Source organism: Delphinus delphis, chromosome 1 (assembly GCF_949987515.2).
Source record: "Delphinus delphis chromosome 1, mDelDel1.2, whole genome shotgun sequence".
Taxonomy (NCBI): domain Eukaryota; kingdom Metazoa; phylum Chordata; class Mammalia; order Artiodactyla; family Delphinidae; genus Delphinus; species Delphinus delphis.
In genome coordinates this window covers 127,808,189-127,826,774 of record NC_082683.1, presented here as the reverse complement: position 1 = coordinate 127,826,774, position 18,586 = coordinate 127,808,189, and the positions used below count along the sequence as shown (strand labels likewise).

Genomic DNA, 18,586 nt, shown 5'->3' with positions numbered 1-18,586 from the left:
GCAGGATTTTAAAATTTAATCCCTTTGCTATTCACTTTAGTTTTAAACAGCTTGTTTATCTTCTTCCTGCTAGCACAAAATGTGGTGCAGAAATGGAAACCAGATTTCTTTATGTAGTGAATTTCATGTGGTTTCCACATTTCTCCTGGCAGTCGTTTCCCAGCAGACATTCATCTAAAAAATTCTTCCTTGAGTGATTTTTAAGTAAGATGGCATCTGTAGCATTTTGTGGCACATTCTAAGCACACTCTCAAATGCACTACAAATGGCCTGTGCATTATAGCGTTCTGCATTGCAGTTTACATTTAAAGTCTTTGTAAAGGTAAATAAAGACGTTAAAAATGTAATTAGGAAGGTGATTTTGGGTGGCCTTGATTCTTACTTAAGAAGGAATCTCCTTTCTTTGACTCTTCACGTTCAGGAAAATCTCAGATTGATCAATATATGTTTATTAGCCTGATTCCATTTGGGAAGCCATTGTGCAGCACATAGCAACTACAGGTGTGGCCCCTGCCCTCAAAAAGTTTATAATCAAGTGAAAAAGATGAGACATAAATGCCAGAACAAGTCAAGCAACAGTTTGAGAAGAATCAGCAAAGCACAAACAACAAATGGATGAATGAATGGAATGGACAATGAGGTCTATAAGGCTATCTGGAAATACCTGATATGCAATATTCTCTGGAGCCATGAGAAAGCCAATTTAAAGCAAAATGGTATGGGGAATTTTCTGGCGGTCCAGTGGTTAGGACTCGGCACTTTCACTTCCGTGGCCCAGGTTCAATCCCTGGTCAGGGAACTGAGATCCTGCAAGCCGTGAGGTGAGGCCAAAAAATAAAAAATCACTGCCTGTGAAGAAGATTATTTTAAAGGCCACAAGGAAGTATAAAAACAATTTAGTTTAGTTTTGGAGCTATTTGTTTTTAAGCAATGCATACACAGGATTAAATTTATCTGATTGAAAATTCAAGGAGAAAAAACAAAATCTCATTAAACAGTCTAATACATATTTTTACTGGTAGCTCAATTCCAACTCTGTTTCCTAAAGAAGAATCAGGAAGAACTGTGGGTGGAGAGGAGAGGGAAGAGCTACAGAAAGTCTCACACTGAGCAGAGGAGGGGCAGAGAAGGAAGACAGAACAGTAGGAAAGAGGAGGAGAAGAAAGGAACAAAAGTTAATAATAAGCCTATTCTCCTGAATGCCCTTCGATCACTTTGGTAGAGATACAGTACGGTACAATAACACATACCACTGCCTTCTGACGCAATAACTAGTTTAACTAATATTCTCAGATCTTCCTCTCCTTAGACATTCAGCAACACCACAAAAGTTACCAAGGGTGGAAATGGTATCTGCTAAAGCGCCACAACCACCGGCCCCAAGGCAGTGCCGTGACAATTCTCCAAGCTGTTGCTATATGAATTGTTGAAAAAGTCTTCAAAAACATCCCAATTTATTTTGTCATATTATCTAAATCAGACCTGCTCCCAAGCACCCCCTCCCAACCACCTCTCATTTGACCAATGAGAAAATGGCAGAGCTGAACTAGAATCAGTCAATTTTGGTACTCCTTCTCTTATACCTCAGTTGTATCCAAGAAAGCAAAGGTTTAAATTAACTTCAAAGAAGGGTAATTTGTACAAGAAAGATGAAATTTTGAAATCAAATACAATTAATTTAATCTCTATGAATACTAAATCACCAAACATCTTCTGCTCTAGGCACTGAGCAACTTGGCTATAGTTGGCTATAGCAGTTTCACTATAAATGTTAATTTGAAACTTCTATTGATGTAGGTAAGCAAAGAGAACTGTATTATGGAAATCTTACAAAGAACAGTTTTTCACAGGGTCTTTCCAAACAGATTCCATCAGTATGCACATACACAAAAAACTCACTAAAAGTCTCCTATACTTAATGTGAAGGAAATATGTACCATGGGAATGATAGTTTTTAAGTGGGGAATTCCCTGGTAGTCCAGTGGTTAGGACCTTCGTGCTTCCATTGCAGGGGGTATGGGTTCGATCCCTGGTCAGGAACTAAGATCCTGCAAGCTGCACAACCAAGCCAAAAAAAAAAAAAAAAAAAAGAAAGAAAGAAAAAAAGTGGGGAATTTGATACATTCAGAAAACCCTGCATATACATACAACAGACAAATGCACTGAAAATGATACAGTATAGGAATGCAACAGAAGTGGCATTCATCTAAATGAGTCTGAATATACAAAATACTGTCGAAGCAAAATAAAATTAAACAATAATAAAATAAAGTTAGAATTAACTTTAACAAATTGGATCCAACCTAATTGCTCATAACCAGTATGAGCATTATTGGGAGACTAACACCAATTATTTTATGATCTGAAGGCAAAGGTGGAACTAAAATTAAGATTGATTTAGAAAACAGGCAGGGCAAAATTTACTGGAAAATAAACTCCCATTAGCTTTCTTGTCCTTTTTAATGGTTAAAAAAATGAGGGAGTCAACTTTCTAAAAATTAACCAATTGAAATGTACTACTGAAAATTTCATGGACTGAAATCATGAAATAAGGGAGGTAAGTACAACTATCTTCACACTGGCGCCACTACTGGCAGAAGGCACTTACTTTTAGAAAAATCAAAAGATTCCTCTTATACAGCTTATTCTGGTTCTTGTTTTCTCTGTTTAGAAAACTTGAAGGAAAAAAAAAAAGAACTTTAAGTTCTTTTCGTTCTTTGATGAGCTTCTCAGTAATAATTTCATGAGGCCCTGAAAATGCAGAGTGAACTCTAAGCATCATCACCAGTGAGTTGATGCACACAATGGGCCGGACAGCACCTAAGGCTACCCTCAAACACTTTCAGTGGAGTCCAGATCCCTTGAAGAAAACAAACTATTTAAAAAACTACTAGTTCCCCAACAAAACAAGCCAATATTTCAAAAGCAATCATAATCCATTCTAGCCAATAAAATCCAAGACTAGTTCTTTCTTGAAAAGACTAAGATGAAATGGAAATGAAGCAGCATGCACTGAAGGAAAACTGTTTGTTACAAGGTGGAGGGTTGGGAGTAAACTGTTACCAAACAAAACCAAACCAATACTACACAAAGTGTGCGTGCAGTTTTTAAATGCAGTCAGTGATAGCTCCACCTGTAGAGGAATCAATCCCCTTAAAATGTTGCATTTGCAAAATTACAAAGGCATTTACTACCTAATTTTCACTTATTAACCTTCAACTGGTGCTATAAAGCTCTGGCAGGCACAATTTTTTAAAAAAAGAATGAAATGTGCACACACTAAAACTAACATCTAAGATTACAAAAAACATTCATGTGCTTTAACTTTTAAAAGGGGAAAAGAATTGATTTTGATGTTGGTAATTCTCATATAGAGATCTGGTTTAGTTTAAAAGTATATATAGATATAGATATATAAAAATATTTATAAATTATATAAATATTTACAAAGTATATATACACACATATACATAGATGCACTTACACGTTTATGCATGTGTAAACACATGTGTTTTAATATATACATGCAAAACTATAATAAAAACAGATACACTCAAAGGAGAGGAAGGTCATTACTGACTTTTCAAAGAGATTCTCCAAAAGGTTATCTTAAGGAGCCTCTCCCACTACAGTGTTTTTTAAAAACCCTGTTGTCTTTCTTTCAGAATCAAGTATTTTCTTCTATTTTTACTTGTTTTACACACAGATGATTTATTTACCCAATGAGATTATAAACACCTTGAGGAAAATAACACTTTCTTCCTGAACAGTACTTGCTGTTGCTTGTGCTTTGGAGTCACAGGACCTGGTTTTGAATAGACGATCAGTAATTGAATCAAGGTGGGGGCCTGCCTGTGCCCTCCCAGCAGTACCTAAGCTGCATGAGGCCCTCCTGTGCGCCAGGCCCTGATCCAAGCTTTTCTCACACATTACCCCTTTTAGTCCTCAGAGAAACCCTATTTTACAGATGAGAAAACTGGAGCTCAGAATACTGTAGTTAAACGATTGCCAAGGTCACCAAATAATGAGTTGTGAAGACAGGATTCAGACCCACGCCCTCCAGCTCCAAAACCCTTATGCTGCACTGTCTCCTGCTTCCACTTCATCTGCAGCCTTGGAGAAATCCTACCTTTCGGGGTTGTTGGATTAAATTATATCACATGTGAAAAACTAGCATGGAGGCCTGGTATAAAATAAGTGTCAAAAAAAAAATTAAAAAGAAACAAAACAAACATTTAAAAATGGAAAACAGTACACTTTCCTTTCTCTACAACTTTTGCACTGTAGTCCTGGGAGTCAATGAAGTTACATAATCTGATTCTGCATGGCAAATTGAAGCAACTTTTGGTTAATATGCAAATAAGTGCTTTCATAAAGATATGTGATTAATAGTCACTTGCAACATGGAAATAACCTTTCAACATGGACTAATTTATACACCAAGTGCTTTCATTTGTCTATAAAAGTAAAGCAAATTCTCATGGTGGCATGAATAGAAGTATTTTAATATGGTCTCATATATCCCTTAAATAAATTCTCTGGAGAATGAACAGAACTGGGAAGCCAGTTAAGGTAACTATAATATTCTCAACTAAACAGATTTATGTCGGATTTAACCCTTTTAGCAATTCAAATAATTGTGTTTCCCTTCTGAATATAACAAAAGATCATAAATCCTAAAATAAAGATACTGTGCCATGTATTATGGAGGTATGTGTATCATCACTTAAAGACTTGGAGCTTCTGTAACAATCTACTGCATAATTGCAGGTATCCTGGATAAAGCAGAAAGCTCTCTTCACACACATATTTCCTTGTAGCCAATATGCTTCACTTGCACCCCTAGCCACAGAAAGGATACTTTTTCTACCCCTGCAAAAACGTGCTTTCTGAGTCTTTATGTGATGCACATGCAGATTTTCTTTCCCTTTTTGAAACCACGCATGCTTGTTTCTGAGTCGTACAAAGGAAATAAACTATTGGTGATGCCAAAAGACATCAGGAGTCAATATTCTAAAATTGTCAGTGACCCGAGTACACCATATTTCTCTTGTCCAAGTGAGCCAATACTCATTTTAAAGTCTGATTGTAACGTGGAATTCAATAAGAGTCCATAGTACATAGCATTCAGATGATGCTCGTCAGCTTTTGGGGGCTGAAGCAGGCAGCAGACTGCATTCCTAGTACGCTCTCACTTAAAATCCTCCTGAAAAGGCCAGCACCAATTTTCTAACCCCTTTATCTTGCTTCCCCCTAAAGATTTCAAGACAGTACTTCAAATTTTACTGGAGTCATAAATCATATATTTACCTTCATGCAACTGGTTTTCAATAGAGCCAGAGTTTGTAAGGTTTGTCTGCCGGATGTATTATGTTACTGGAATATAGAAATGGCTGCTGTGCACGCCAGTGGTTAGTAAAACTCAAAGACGTAACATTATCTTTCTCAATTGATTTGAGGAAAGAATGTTCATAAAATATATACTGCTTTTGGTTAGGGGCTGATTTCTAAATAAACAGACTCAGCAATGGAAATTCTAGAGACGGGCAAAACAAAACATGCATTAGTAAATGTACGTTTTAAAATCAACTCTCTCACAATCTTTGCCTTTTTGCAAGCTTTTTGAAGATTGTAAAATCAGTTGCATTAAGCTTATGATTTATAGCTGTTCTAATCTAACTTCTTTTTCAATTGTTGAAAGAAAATCCGTTAACTCTTCTGGACTATTTCTCCTCTATTTTACAGCCTCTGATGTTGCATCTCTGGCTAAGAAGGCACTTCTCTGCAGTGATCTGTAGGCAGCCATTTGTTTGAGAATCAGGGAAGGAGAGAAAAGGGGAAAGCTTTGCTACAACAAATTTCCCAGTCCTTTCGGGCCCTGACAAAATAGGAAATGCTGGCAATCAGAAGACAGCATTGCCTCCAATTAAAAAAAAAAAAAAAGTGCTAATCCACACAACATAAAGCCAAACTAAGTGGGGCTATCTTCCCTAATTTGCAATGAACTGGGGTCAACTAGATTTTTATCTCAAATACAAACTGGGAAGGAGAAAACAACAAGAGAGGAAACACTACATCTTGGTTAGATCCTGCTTTTCACACAAGATGGTATGACCGATAGTTACACAGGATGCGTCCAGAAGATTAGAAGCCCAAAAATAAGCAAGGAAATATGGCTGGCCCAATGTTCACAACTATTTCTAAAAGAGCAGTGCAATCTGATACATAACTGCAGTACACATATATAAATGTTAAAATTGTACCATGTTTTCCATTTAAGATAAAAAATAAGACAGCTTTAATTCTTGAATTATTATCATGACAAATGTTTGATCAGAAAACACATGCATACTATGTAGCTTTTACTCATTCTTTGATAGTTTACTAAATGGCCTACTTTAGACTAGTTAAAGAAAGTATAAAGACACCATTCCTCATTCCTACCTTCAATTAACATATTCTATTTTGGGGAAAAAATCCAAATAATGTGAAATAGTAAGAACATTTCAGTATAAAACTAAAAGAAGGCAGAAGATAATTGACAAGTTATTAACAGGAAATGTAAGTGCTATACAAATTCAGTAGAGGAAAAAATTTATCTGTATGGGCTGACAATATGCTTCTGAGCACAGGCCTTTGACTTAGAAAAATTTGAGTTCTTCTATTTACTGTAATTCCACAAAGCAATATGCTTAACCTCTCTGAGCCTCAATTTCACCATCAATAAAATGGGAATGATGGTAATATTTACCCCCATAAGGTTATTATAAGAAATGGATACATTGTATATGAAAGGATTTGGGCATCTATAAAGAAGCTATAAAATGACCATTGAGAAGGTGGTAAAAGGAATCACATCAAACTGTTACCATTAATTTGAAAAAGCAGAGAGGGTCAGGATGTTGGAGGGAAAGATTATTAACTTTTTCTTTACATACTTTCTATTATTTGAACTTTTATAATGCTCATGCATTGTCTTGTAACAAAAAAATTAAAGCTATATAAATACTATCTGAAGTATGCATACCTGGATGTCACAAAATATTCTAACTGTAAACACTGGTAACACTGTTCCTTTATAAATACATAGAAACGAGACTCAGTCCTGGTTTCAATTTGAGAATTTCTAAAATTATAAAAATTTGCCAAGCTTGGGAATGATAAATAACTGAAACAGTGTTTCCTATCCGTGTCACTTCCAAAAAGAGCAAATTCTGTAGTCACCCAAAACCATCCATTGATTCAAACAATCACTTCGGTCAATACATTTTGAAATAACCAAGGTAAATAACATTAGTTCTCAAAGGCAAGCCTTTGTCATGTCTAACTTTGCTTTTTAGAGCCCATCACATTGTAGATATTTAACTGGTAACTTTACAGACATAGAAAAGTCCTTAGGCCATTTCCAAGTGAATGCCAAGGGCTTTCCATAAAGCCATGGCAGACTTTTTAGATTGAACTTGATCACAGATTAGCATTCCTAACATTAGAAGTAAGTGTGAGCTCTTTGAGGGCAGGAATCATATCTTTTTCACCTTAATGTCCGTCCCTGGCCTTGTGACTAGCACATGAGCAGGCAAGAATAAATATTTGTTGAACTATTTGGAAGAAAGATAACTCTAAAACATTTTCCTCACCTGGAAGCCCAATGAGATGGGCATATATGCTAAGGGAAACACAACCTTTACAGTTGTTTCCATAGGAAAATCACTTAAAATGCTTCAAAAGCAGTAAAGGTAAGTATAAAATTGAGTTCCTTGAATAAAATGTCATAAAAACACCTATTTGAGAAACAGATCTCTCCTATGTTTGAAAAAGTATAGATGTGTGAACTAAGATGAAATCATGGAGCAGGCTGATCAGAATCACCTTTCAACTGCCTTACAAAAATTCCCAAGGCATGTTTCCTCAGTATAAATAGAAGAGGGCAGAGGAAAGGCTTTCACTATTTGTGGCAGGAACAAGCCCACACCTGGAATGCTGGATTCCTGGCTGACTATTGTCCCACTGGCTCATGGCTCCTCTATGATGATTCCTGAATAAACATATAGATACTCAAAAAAGACAGAGTTGGTATCCACATGTAATAAGACTATTAAGTAGTATATAGTCACACTTGCATATTTCCAGTATTATGTAATAGTGTAAAGCAGTGACAGGGAAAAAAGGAGTTGAGGCACACTGGGCTTGCTCAACCACTATGGAATAGGCCCTGAAAACACAAGTATGGAGGCAGAAGTACAGTGATATCAAGTAATTCTTCTGAATTTCCATTTATGAGTTAAATCTCTCTATGAATGATATGCCTAATGCTAATCTCTTAATTCCATCCTAAACTGCTGGATAATTCATTTTTATCTTATTTAATCTTCCTCCCCAGGTGAGCAGGGCTTATAATAACTTTTGAACACTTTAATGGTATGTTAATTCAAGAGAAGACATTTAATGAAAAGCAAATGCTTTAAGACACTTCTCACTTGAAGCCTTTGGAAATATTCAACCCAACATATTTTAAAGAGAGATTTTTCTGCTTCTAAAAAGTATTGCAGAAGGTCAGTAGAAATGAATTGCTTTGGCTGTAATTCTTTAAAGAATTCTAAGTTTCTTAGTTTGGCTACTCAAATTAAATTTGGAAGCTACCTAGAAATTTTTTCACATTTTGATCTCTAGAAGGGCTATTAATCAAGCTCTTGTTTGAGGCAACTCGAACTTCAGTCAGAATACTATTGAGTGGAAGTCAGAGAGCTGTATAATCAGAATACGCAACAGTATATATAATTGAAAACATCACCAAAAGAAGAAAAGTAGATGCCAGCAGACTGGCATCTATGTTATAACATGTTGTCAAGCAGTGCTTGGCAAATTTCAACAGATTTAATTAACCAGCGATGAAACTAAGCAGTAGAATACCATTAAAACAAAAGTATTAACACAGAATCAGGAATTACCAGTGAAAAACAGTGCTGCACCTAGTAGCATGGATCTACCAGAGGCAATTTGTTAGGAGACCAGAGTCATTATTTCATAGTGGAGGCTTGAAATCAAAACTTTTAAGTTTCTTTAGGTCAAACTATAGCACAGCATTCAGAGAGCCAGCCAAAATAGCTGAGGAAGGCCACATGTGGAACTAATTACTCATGGAGAGGCCATGACAAAGAACATTTCTCCAGACTTTTCATGGGGGCTTCACTTTCAGGAAGTTGCTATAATTACTGTTCAAGTCTAGATCAGCCTGCAAGCCGCTGACAGATCCAACAGACAGGAGGAGGAGGGAAAGAGAGAGAGAGAGAGAGAGGGAGGGAGGGAGGGAGGGAGGGAGGGAGAGGGAGAGGGAGAGGGAGAGAGAGAGAGAGAGAGAGAGAGAGAGAGAGAGGAAAAAAAAAAAAAAGAACTTATCTGCCCTTTCTGAAGAGTGAATTACCAGAAAATAAAGTACCACAGGAAAGCTCAAAAAAGGTTTCCAAATGAGCTCTGGCTTCCAGAGTTCAACTTTCTGTTTACTTTTTTATCTACCCTCTATCTTCAAATTACTTTTCTAGCCTGGATCGGACAGCAAATTTGTACTTCTACACTAACTCACTTTCAGTTGGCCACAGCAGAACTGTACATCTCGACTCTTTTTTTTCAGCTTTTCCATACTGGGGCCCACTTCCTGCCCAGTTGAGGAAAAAAATCTGGCCTGAAGATGAAATGACTGCTTAACATTACACTAAAACATCTGGTACCATTTTATGCACAGACCCATGTCTGAGAGCAGGCGATTCTAGCGGTCTCTCCAGCGGCACAGCGCATACCCAAACCTCCCCAGGGTGACATCATCCCATATATGGACTCTCCAGCCCAGCCCTCCCCCTTTTCCTGGTCCTAAATTCATTGCCAGTTCCCCAGTCTGCAGCAAATGTGCCACGTCAAGACTGGAAATCACAGCCCTTGAGTCTCAGTCGGGGCAGCAGAATTCAGGGGGGGAAGCCGAATGCAACCCCTTTTTCCCAAAGACCGGAGAGGATTTTAAGTACATAGATGGAAGCTTCTGGAGATCCTGCTCCGTCGCCCCAGTGTTCAGACTACCTGTTCAGGACAATGCCGTTGTACAGTAGTCTGCACATTGGTTAGACTGGGCAAGGGAGAGCAACGCCATGGACAGCTGGGGACAAAAGTTGCTGTTTCCGAGGAGAAGACATTTGTTTGCCCCTTTTTTGAATCTCATATACAGTGTTTTTCTTCACAGGTTTTGCACAGTAGGGACCAGGAAGCCCTCGGGACACTGCCGAGAAAGGACTGCTCGAGGGAAGACCTGTGGGTAAGGCCTTCTTGACTGCTCACCTGGGCTATGACCAGGAGAGCCTAGGTGGGGAGCCAATGATTTGCTTTCACATGTGAGAGAAACTGAGGTATCTGCATGACAGATAGGTCTGCATTTAATTTTAAAAGAGCAACAATGTGTGGTACATAGTGATTTACTAGATGTTATTCAATTTCTGAAGAGTTTAACTATTTTCTTAAGTTTAAAGGTTTTCCCACTTCAAAATGAAATATGAAACACACCCCAAACACTTAAGAATAATTTAATGAGGCTGGTTTTCAATTGTTGAAATTGATAATCCAGAGACCTAAAAACTTATTCGAATGAGGGCTGTAGTATAACTTTTAGCATCCCAGGATTGAATCCATTTTGCCCCAAAGAATACTTGCTATTATTAAAATGCTACTTGAATAGTGCTTTTCTTAAATTTTATATAATATAAACATCAGAAATAATAGTATCTAACAATAAAAGAAGAGGCTGCCAAGTTTTTGCCTACCAGACAATGCAGATGGGACTGGTCCAGAAAAGAGCACCAACCCAGAACTTATTGAGTCAGCAATAAATAATCGGAGAATAAAAACCTCTATGTTCAGATATCACAATATATATCTCTGTATTGCATTTTTTAAAAAATCCAAGAATGGTTGATAACTGCTGGTCAGCTGAGCCCTCGTGCCTATATTTTACAAGGCTTCTACTTCTCTGAGCACTTAAAATGATAAGGTACTTTGTCTAGAAACCCACTGATAAAAAAGGAATTTGTAAACGAAAGCAAAGTTTTCTTTGGTCAGTTTCCAGCTGTCCTGGGGGTGAAGGAGGGTGGGAGAGGGGGAGGAAGGTGGGAGGGAGGAAAACCCTCAAGCTGAATGAAATCCCAATAGAGAGAATAATAGAGAAAGTCTGGGTTGCAATATGATCCATGCTGAACTTTAGAGATGGGTTCCTTAAAGAACGTTCTGGAAAAAAATGTTACTGCCTCAACCCCCATTTATATCTACCCCCAAACAATTCTATATAATGAAAACATCTGTTCTTTAGGCTTTTGTGTGAATCTAACCCCTTTTGTCCTCCTTTAAATTCTGTAAAGTTACATTGGTTCCTTAACAAATCCTTTTCTAAATCATACATTTTGCAACAACAATTCAAACATTGTCACAAGTTCTCTTTGGCAAAACGTTTTATTACCAAAGATTCCCCACGTTATCTTTGGTCAAGACAATTTATTTTAAAAATTACCCCTTTGATCATTCCAAAACTGGTACAAAAGTTTTCTCTTTTATTCATGGTTTTTAGTTAAAATATAAAAAGCAAGGATTTATTTTAGCTATTTTCTCCAGTTAGATGATACAATGTCATCCTTTTTTTTTTCTTCTATTGTATCTTGGAGGCTTCCAGATTAATTATTTTTTATAAAACAAGTAAGATTTTAAAACTCTATATAGTTTTTTTTTACATAGGAAAATTGAAAAAATCTATTAGGTAACTTTATGGGAGCTTATTTTTTTAAGAAATATATTTTTACTAATTGATATAGTTACTAAAGAAGATAGCTATAAGGTACTTTGGCAATATTTAAGATTTTTCAAATTTGGGGGTTTTGTTTGTTTTTTTACTCCATAGAAATAACTGAATTTCCTAACTTGCTTTAATTTCATGTTTATTTAATTTAAATGTCTTTCTTCATATTAAGTGGTCTTTTTGTTTTAATGAAACAAACCCCCACTGGTTCCTCACCTATTTTCTCCCTCAGGATTACTTTTAGTCTGGAGACAGAGGGGACCCGATGGTGTCCTTGGCATAAGTACAGGAGTAGGAACATAAGAATTAATTTGCAAAAGGGATAGCCGAGGAGCCCCTGCACGTGCTCAGTGAGCCCTGGCAACTCATTTTTAATGCAAGCTTTTAACAAATGGGAAGGAATAGTACATCTTTTTAAATTCATGAACTAAGTTAAAAATCAAAAGTAAAAGCTCACTTTATAAACCACTGCTGACTGAAGGAAGGATGGTAGTTTATGCGCTGGTATACATACTAACATGTATACACACACATATCGTAAAATAACCTTATCTATTTCCAGAGTAATTAGAATAATGTTTAACTTTCTTTTGATATTACTTTGTAAGGAAATATACAAATGTTTTAGGGATCATGGGATCTATTCCAGAGGAAACTAACCAACAATGAACAACTTCTACTAAAACTACCCCTGGATGTAATGGTAAGTGTAAGTATTAAAATTAAATATTGTACATCGTCAGAAAGAGAAAATTGCAAGGCCTGTCCAAACTGTACTTCATAGAAACTTAGTAGTTTATTTTGCATTTTAGCGCATGGTGATTGATAAGTTAGACCAGGTACTGAGTTAAAATGAAAAATTTTTCCGCTAAGAGAAGGAAATTCAGAGCCTTAGCTTTAACACCATCATTTCTTAATTGGAAAAGGATCAACATAAAACAGTTTATTTACATTTTCAACTCCCACTGCTTTTTTAAGCCATAGATCTCAAAACCAAAGAAAATTTATTTACAGTGGGACGAAATTTCACACTGATCACTTTCTTGCAATTAGTTAATAGGTTTAATGTCCTTCCTGCTTGGTATTTGAGCTTTCGGCCAAGATAATGTGTTTATATTTTTTAAAAACCAAAATATACTATCTACCCCCACCTCTCACCCTACAGACCACCCAAGTTTTTCACTTTGTGGGAAAGAGTTCAGGCACAAAACTCCTAATGAAGGAATTTTCTCCCCCCATCCCCTTTTTTTTTCCCCGGGTTGAAGTCTTAAAGCTGTTATAGGACATAAAAAGAAAATACAACTTGGTAATGTAGAAAAGTTCACTCACCCACCAGAGTCCATCCTTACTAAAGAGAAGCCAAAGCTTTTGATTACTCTACAAGAGATTTGCTCTTCTCTGAGGAGACTATCCCACCCATCTCAATAATGTCTAAATAATAGCTAAGAGACCATCACTCATAAATCCCAGCTTAAAATAACTAGAAGTCAGGCTTTAACCTAAGAAAAGACAGGAAATTCCTGAGTAAAGATTGAAACTTTCTTACTTGGTTTCTTCTACCTTTTTAACCTCGGTGTGCTACAAATTATTTAGGTAGAAATATTTATCAATTTTTTGAAGATCTCTTATTAAGAATTTTTATCAGTTTTAATAAATAGAGATAAAGAAGTAAATTAAAGAAAATAATTAAATCTTAATTTTGAATTTCCTGACTTAACTGTGACAGCCAGTTTTCTGGAGTTGATTTGGTTTAATTTTGCTGTAGAAGACTTAGAATATGATTCTATTTTTGCATTTCTTTCTTAAGATAATAAACAAAAGACAAAAAGGAGGTGTAATAACCATATTAAAAAATACATGGTATGATAATAATATAAATAGCTTTTTTATATTTTACCTAGTATATTAAGTGATAATGAATTAATATTTACTGTACAGTTTAGAAGATAGAAAAAAATCTTAAATGTTTTTTCAGTCTTCCATCAGGTTCAACATAACCAAAAAGTGTGCATATGCCACATACTTACTAAAATTGTGTTTTTAAAATCTACTAGAAACATAAATTGTCCAAAAGTCTTATGAGTAGAATAAAATCATTTTTCAGCAAGATTTTTTCCCCCCTGAAAAACAGTTATGGTTTTTCAGGCTCAAATACATTGGGTATCTTGGTTTAATAGAACTGCTTCATATTAAAGGATAACATGAACTCACAAATATTTCTTTCTATTTTTTCAGGTTGCATGCATCATTCCTTTAATTGAGCAGAGTTAACTGGATCAAATTATTTATGGGAGAGAGAGGGAAAGCTATACAGAATTACAATAATTTTAAATTTCCACCAATATACTCTTTGTAAGTGAATCACTCCATAAATATTTTCTGTTGCACTGAATGCAGCAACAATAACAAAATAGTTTCTTAAGGTATTTGTTTTTGCATACTCTGGCCTTGTAATTATTTAAACAGCAGCCAAGTTTAGTGATGTTTTTGATTCTGTCAAGAAAAAAAAATAAGTCCTCTACTCAGAAGTGATGACCAGAAACAGAATCTGACATTTATTTTTTGAAATTAAATAAATAAATGGAAAGTTGCATTTATCAACTCTTTGTTAAAACTGTACCATATCTAATCACTGCATAAAAGTTCAGATGTGTAGAATACTGTCATTTTTTTCAGTCTCTAAAAACTATTTTGCTCTCCATAAACTTTCTATTTGCTATTTTCTCAGAATTTTACAATTAAAGGAAAATAACAAACTACTTGTTTTCCTTAAAATTCTTTGAAAAAATCCCTAAGTACACATTCCTTGGACAATAAGGTTTTGTTTTGTTTTTTAAAATTCTATTTATTGGAATTTTGACTATCTGGATATTTTATTTTTTAAAGGGCAGGGAAATTTGTTAAATACCTCTACGGAAGTGAATTGATCATTTATATTAAAATAACCAGTAGAATTATTCTCAAGTCACCAGAATTAAATTTTCTAACTGTATATTTAACAACATTAATTCTTTCTTATATGAATTTTAAGGAAATTTTCCAGAGGTCTGGCTTTACTTTTTAGATACGAAATGAAGCTTTCTCTTCTGTGTTTAAGGTACTATTTTGTAACTGCGCTGCACTAACAATGTCCAATACACATTGTGAGCATCCCTGTGGGTAACAACTTTTTAGTTTATACCCTTTTGATTCATGGCACAGCCCTGTAGTTAATTAAGAGGAAGAAAACTTAAGCTCACAACTGCTTTTTATTTGGTTTTCAAATCCATACTTTAAAACTTTGCATTAAAAAATATGAGAAATTTATATAAGTTCCTGTTGCTTAATAAAATATTGATAAAAATACATCCCCTTGTCAAAATCCAACTAACAAAGCATCAGATACCAAAGTCCGTTTGTTGCATTGTCAAATACATTAGGCTCATTGATTATTTTGAAAATGGCTGCCATTTCCATGTAAATGACAAGTTTCTTTTTCATGGGCTAGATTATGGTACTTACCTATTACAAGAAACATGTATAAACATAGTCTTTATCTTTAACTTCAGTTTTAAAATATGCAGAGTTTTGTGAAGAGGAAAAACATCTGGTTCAATTACTCTGAACTCTGACTGCATGTGGGCCAGTAGTAATATGAACTGGATTTAAGAATAAACCTTGTGTTTAGTCTTTTTTGTTGTTGTTTTATCCTTAAAATTTCAATGTGAGTTTTCTGCTCTGTCAATTATCCATGTTAGCACATTTGGAATGAATGTATAAGTGTACTTTCTGAATAAAGTCAAAAGTCTAACTTGTTTTTAGTTCCATAATGTTTTAATGTTTAATTCTATTGTGTGTTTTTCTCCCTTTCCCCTGACCCTCCAAAATCACCAAATCTGGAAAACAGACTGATTGTATCTGCCCATGAGCAAAGGAAACCTGAAGGAACCAAGGGCCTGGCTGGACGGAGTTGTCATGTGTCTGCCTGTCTACACTTGCTGTGCAGAACATCCGCTCACCTGTACAGCAGGCACAGACAGGCAGTCACATGACAACCCAGCCTGAATGACAACCAGCCATTGAAAGAAAGCAGCCCTCACACCATAGCATCTACACCAAGAGCTACAACCAAAATGAGGGGCGCGGGGGCCTGGGGTTTTAATTTGTTGGTTTCTTAACTCTTATGTATTATTATTATTTTTGATTCAAATATTGAAACCCACCAAAAGTAAAGTGAGTGGTGCTTATGAAATATAATAAAACCCATTTCTGAAAATGTTCCTGTGCTTTCTATAGTTCTCTTTTCCTAATCGTTGTCAGTAAATTACTACCCTTGACATTTATTGTACACAGCTTTTGAGCAGCACCCCCAAAATGAATGTAACAAAACAATATAACCTCAGTCTGATGTTTGACAGAATAAGTGATTCTAACAATTCTACTCCAAAAACTAAGTTTAGTTTTCTATATCATCATGACTTTTTAAGACACAGAGATGAAGAAAAGAAAAAGAGTGAAGAGATAATATTCCAGGGAATAATGTATTTTGAGTTAACAAACTCCGCCAGTTTGGGCCTGGGTAAAACACAGTGAAAAGAGTATTTATTTCCAACATAATTTTCAAGTGTATTAAAATATTTGCCTCTCTTCTTTTGATATATACAAAGCTGAAATTGAAGCTTCGATATTTCCAAATGTCATGATGTACATGATTTATTACTGCCATTGTTAAATTAAGAAATTAAGAAGGAAGTACAGTTCTAAGGGTGGAATTTACGGGGCCAATGCATTCACTTGGAATACATGCTTCCATTCACTGTAAATTTTCAAACTCTTGAAATGTTCAGGCAATTCAATTATTTTCAAAAAGAACAAGGAAAGCTATTACTGGATATGCAGTGTATAATTTTGCCATGTCTTTTGAGGATATGTCAAAACTTTATACACTGTGAACTAGGGTGAAATGATCAGGGTTGGCTTGTTTATATGAATATTTCAAATATTCAAGGGTAAAAAATGGGGAGATGGGTAAAATTAAAAATTTGTCAACTTTGGTTTGGTTCACTAACATGTCAACTTCAGTATTTAAAATTAATTTTCATCTTTCTTAGAAAGATTCTGGTCAAACTTTAAAATATATTGCACAAGGCTACCCAAAATTTTTGCTTTTTTAAATCTAACTAAACATTTCAAGTGTATATTTTGGATTAAAGCAAATCATTTTTATTCAGATATTTCATTTTTAAAATGAAAGATTTAGTCATAAGGATAAAAACTCCCCGAGGTTCAAAATTTTTATTATTATTTGATATTTTACCAAACCTGACACCATAGTTTCTTAAAAACAACAACAAAAACAAAAACAGTGATTGGGTAAAACTAATAAGTAAAAATATGATTAAGGCTAAATTCTTGCATTTACAATCTGGCCTAAGGAAATATGTCATCTGCTAAAACATGCTACTGCAAAACACATTATGAAATGAAGGTTTTTACCTTAAAGAAGAGTCCCATGACTAGCAAATAAAGTCCTGAACAATAGTTCACAAAATGTAAAATATAAACAGGAAGACAATATAAAAATGTCTCACAATATTTGCATAAAATCACCCAGTTGTAAATGCTTTATACAACCTGTAGCAAATGCCTCCGACAGGAGTCTGCATATGGATCATCCTATTGGACCCGGCAAGGCAGTGCCAGGACAGTGCTTGAGAGCTCTCTGGCTGACACGATAGCTGGGTCATAACATAAAGGAGACTGTTCCATTACACCAAGCTCCAAAGGGAAAGCTAAGGAGGCCAGGCCAGCGCAGTCATCCTGTAGTGAACCACTCCAGGATGACGTTTCAAATAATTTTCCCTTAAAACATGAGGTTAACATATTGGTATTACATTCTTTTTACTTAGCTTGAAAGAATGCCCTATATATATATATATATATATATATATATATATATAAATTCATTAAATGAGGTACATTTAAAAATTTTACTCTTCCAGGAAACGGTAATATAAAGGGTAATATTTTTCTTCCAATATAAACTTCTGAGTACAACAAATAATACATATGAGGGAATGGGTGTGGGTTTATAAGTATTTTTAATAAATTTGAAATAGCATTTACCATTATGGTTTGTTGAATATGTTTTTCAAAAGTATAAATCTTTGCATAATTCTAGAACTTGGAAATGTTTACATGAAATAATCCCACATTAAAAAGCATAACACAAGATAGCTTATGTATATGAAAAAGCACATGCACAACTATGATCATGAAGAATTTAAAGTAACATAAATGTTTTAAAGTTTAATATTTATTGAGACTTTTTTAAAATAAAAAATATCTAAATTTTGGCTAACTAAAACAACTCAGCAAGGAGTGTGACTAGTGTTCACAGGGTCAATCCTGACCTCATCACAGGGAGCATGCGGACCTAACAGGAAACAGAATCTTGAAAGTCTAAGTGCAAATGGAAGGAGCTGAAGATTTCTATAACTTCTCCGTCTCACAACTTTCACCATCCAGGGACATAGCTGTCACTTCGTTTCCTATTACCAAAGTTACATGTGTCATCTGTTACAGTTACATAATAAAAACAATACTAAGTAAATATCCCTATAAGGGAATTATATAATCTCCTTATCAAGCTTTCCAAACACATCAACCCACAAAAATGAGGCCTGTAATTTTTTGAGTCCAAAGAATGTCCTTATTTCAATGCAGATTTTGGATTTTCTTCAATACTGTAAGGTTAGTACATTTCCACTGGAAATGCTTCTG

General features: G+C 35.2%; 1 protein-coding gene and 1 long non-coding RNA gene across 3 annotated transcripts in view; one reads left to right on the top strand and one right to left on the bottom strand.

The window, feature by feature from the left end:
* Nucleotides 1-18,586, bottom strand: part of DNM3 (dynamin 3) — a 544,460-nt gene that overhangs the window by 227,598 nt on the left and 298,276 nt on the right. The gene's annotated exons all lie outside the window — the stretch shown is intronic.
* LOC132423586 (uncharacterized) lies at nt 9,816-16,070 on the top strand. The gene is made up of 5 exons (XR_009519013.1): nt 9,816-10,012; nt 10,229-10,300; nt 12,453-12,527; nt 14,060-14,176; nt 15,711-16,070. It is a non-coding gene; the product is annotated as an uncharacterized lncRNA (long non-coding RNA).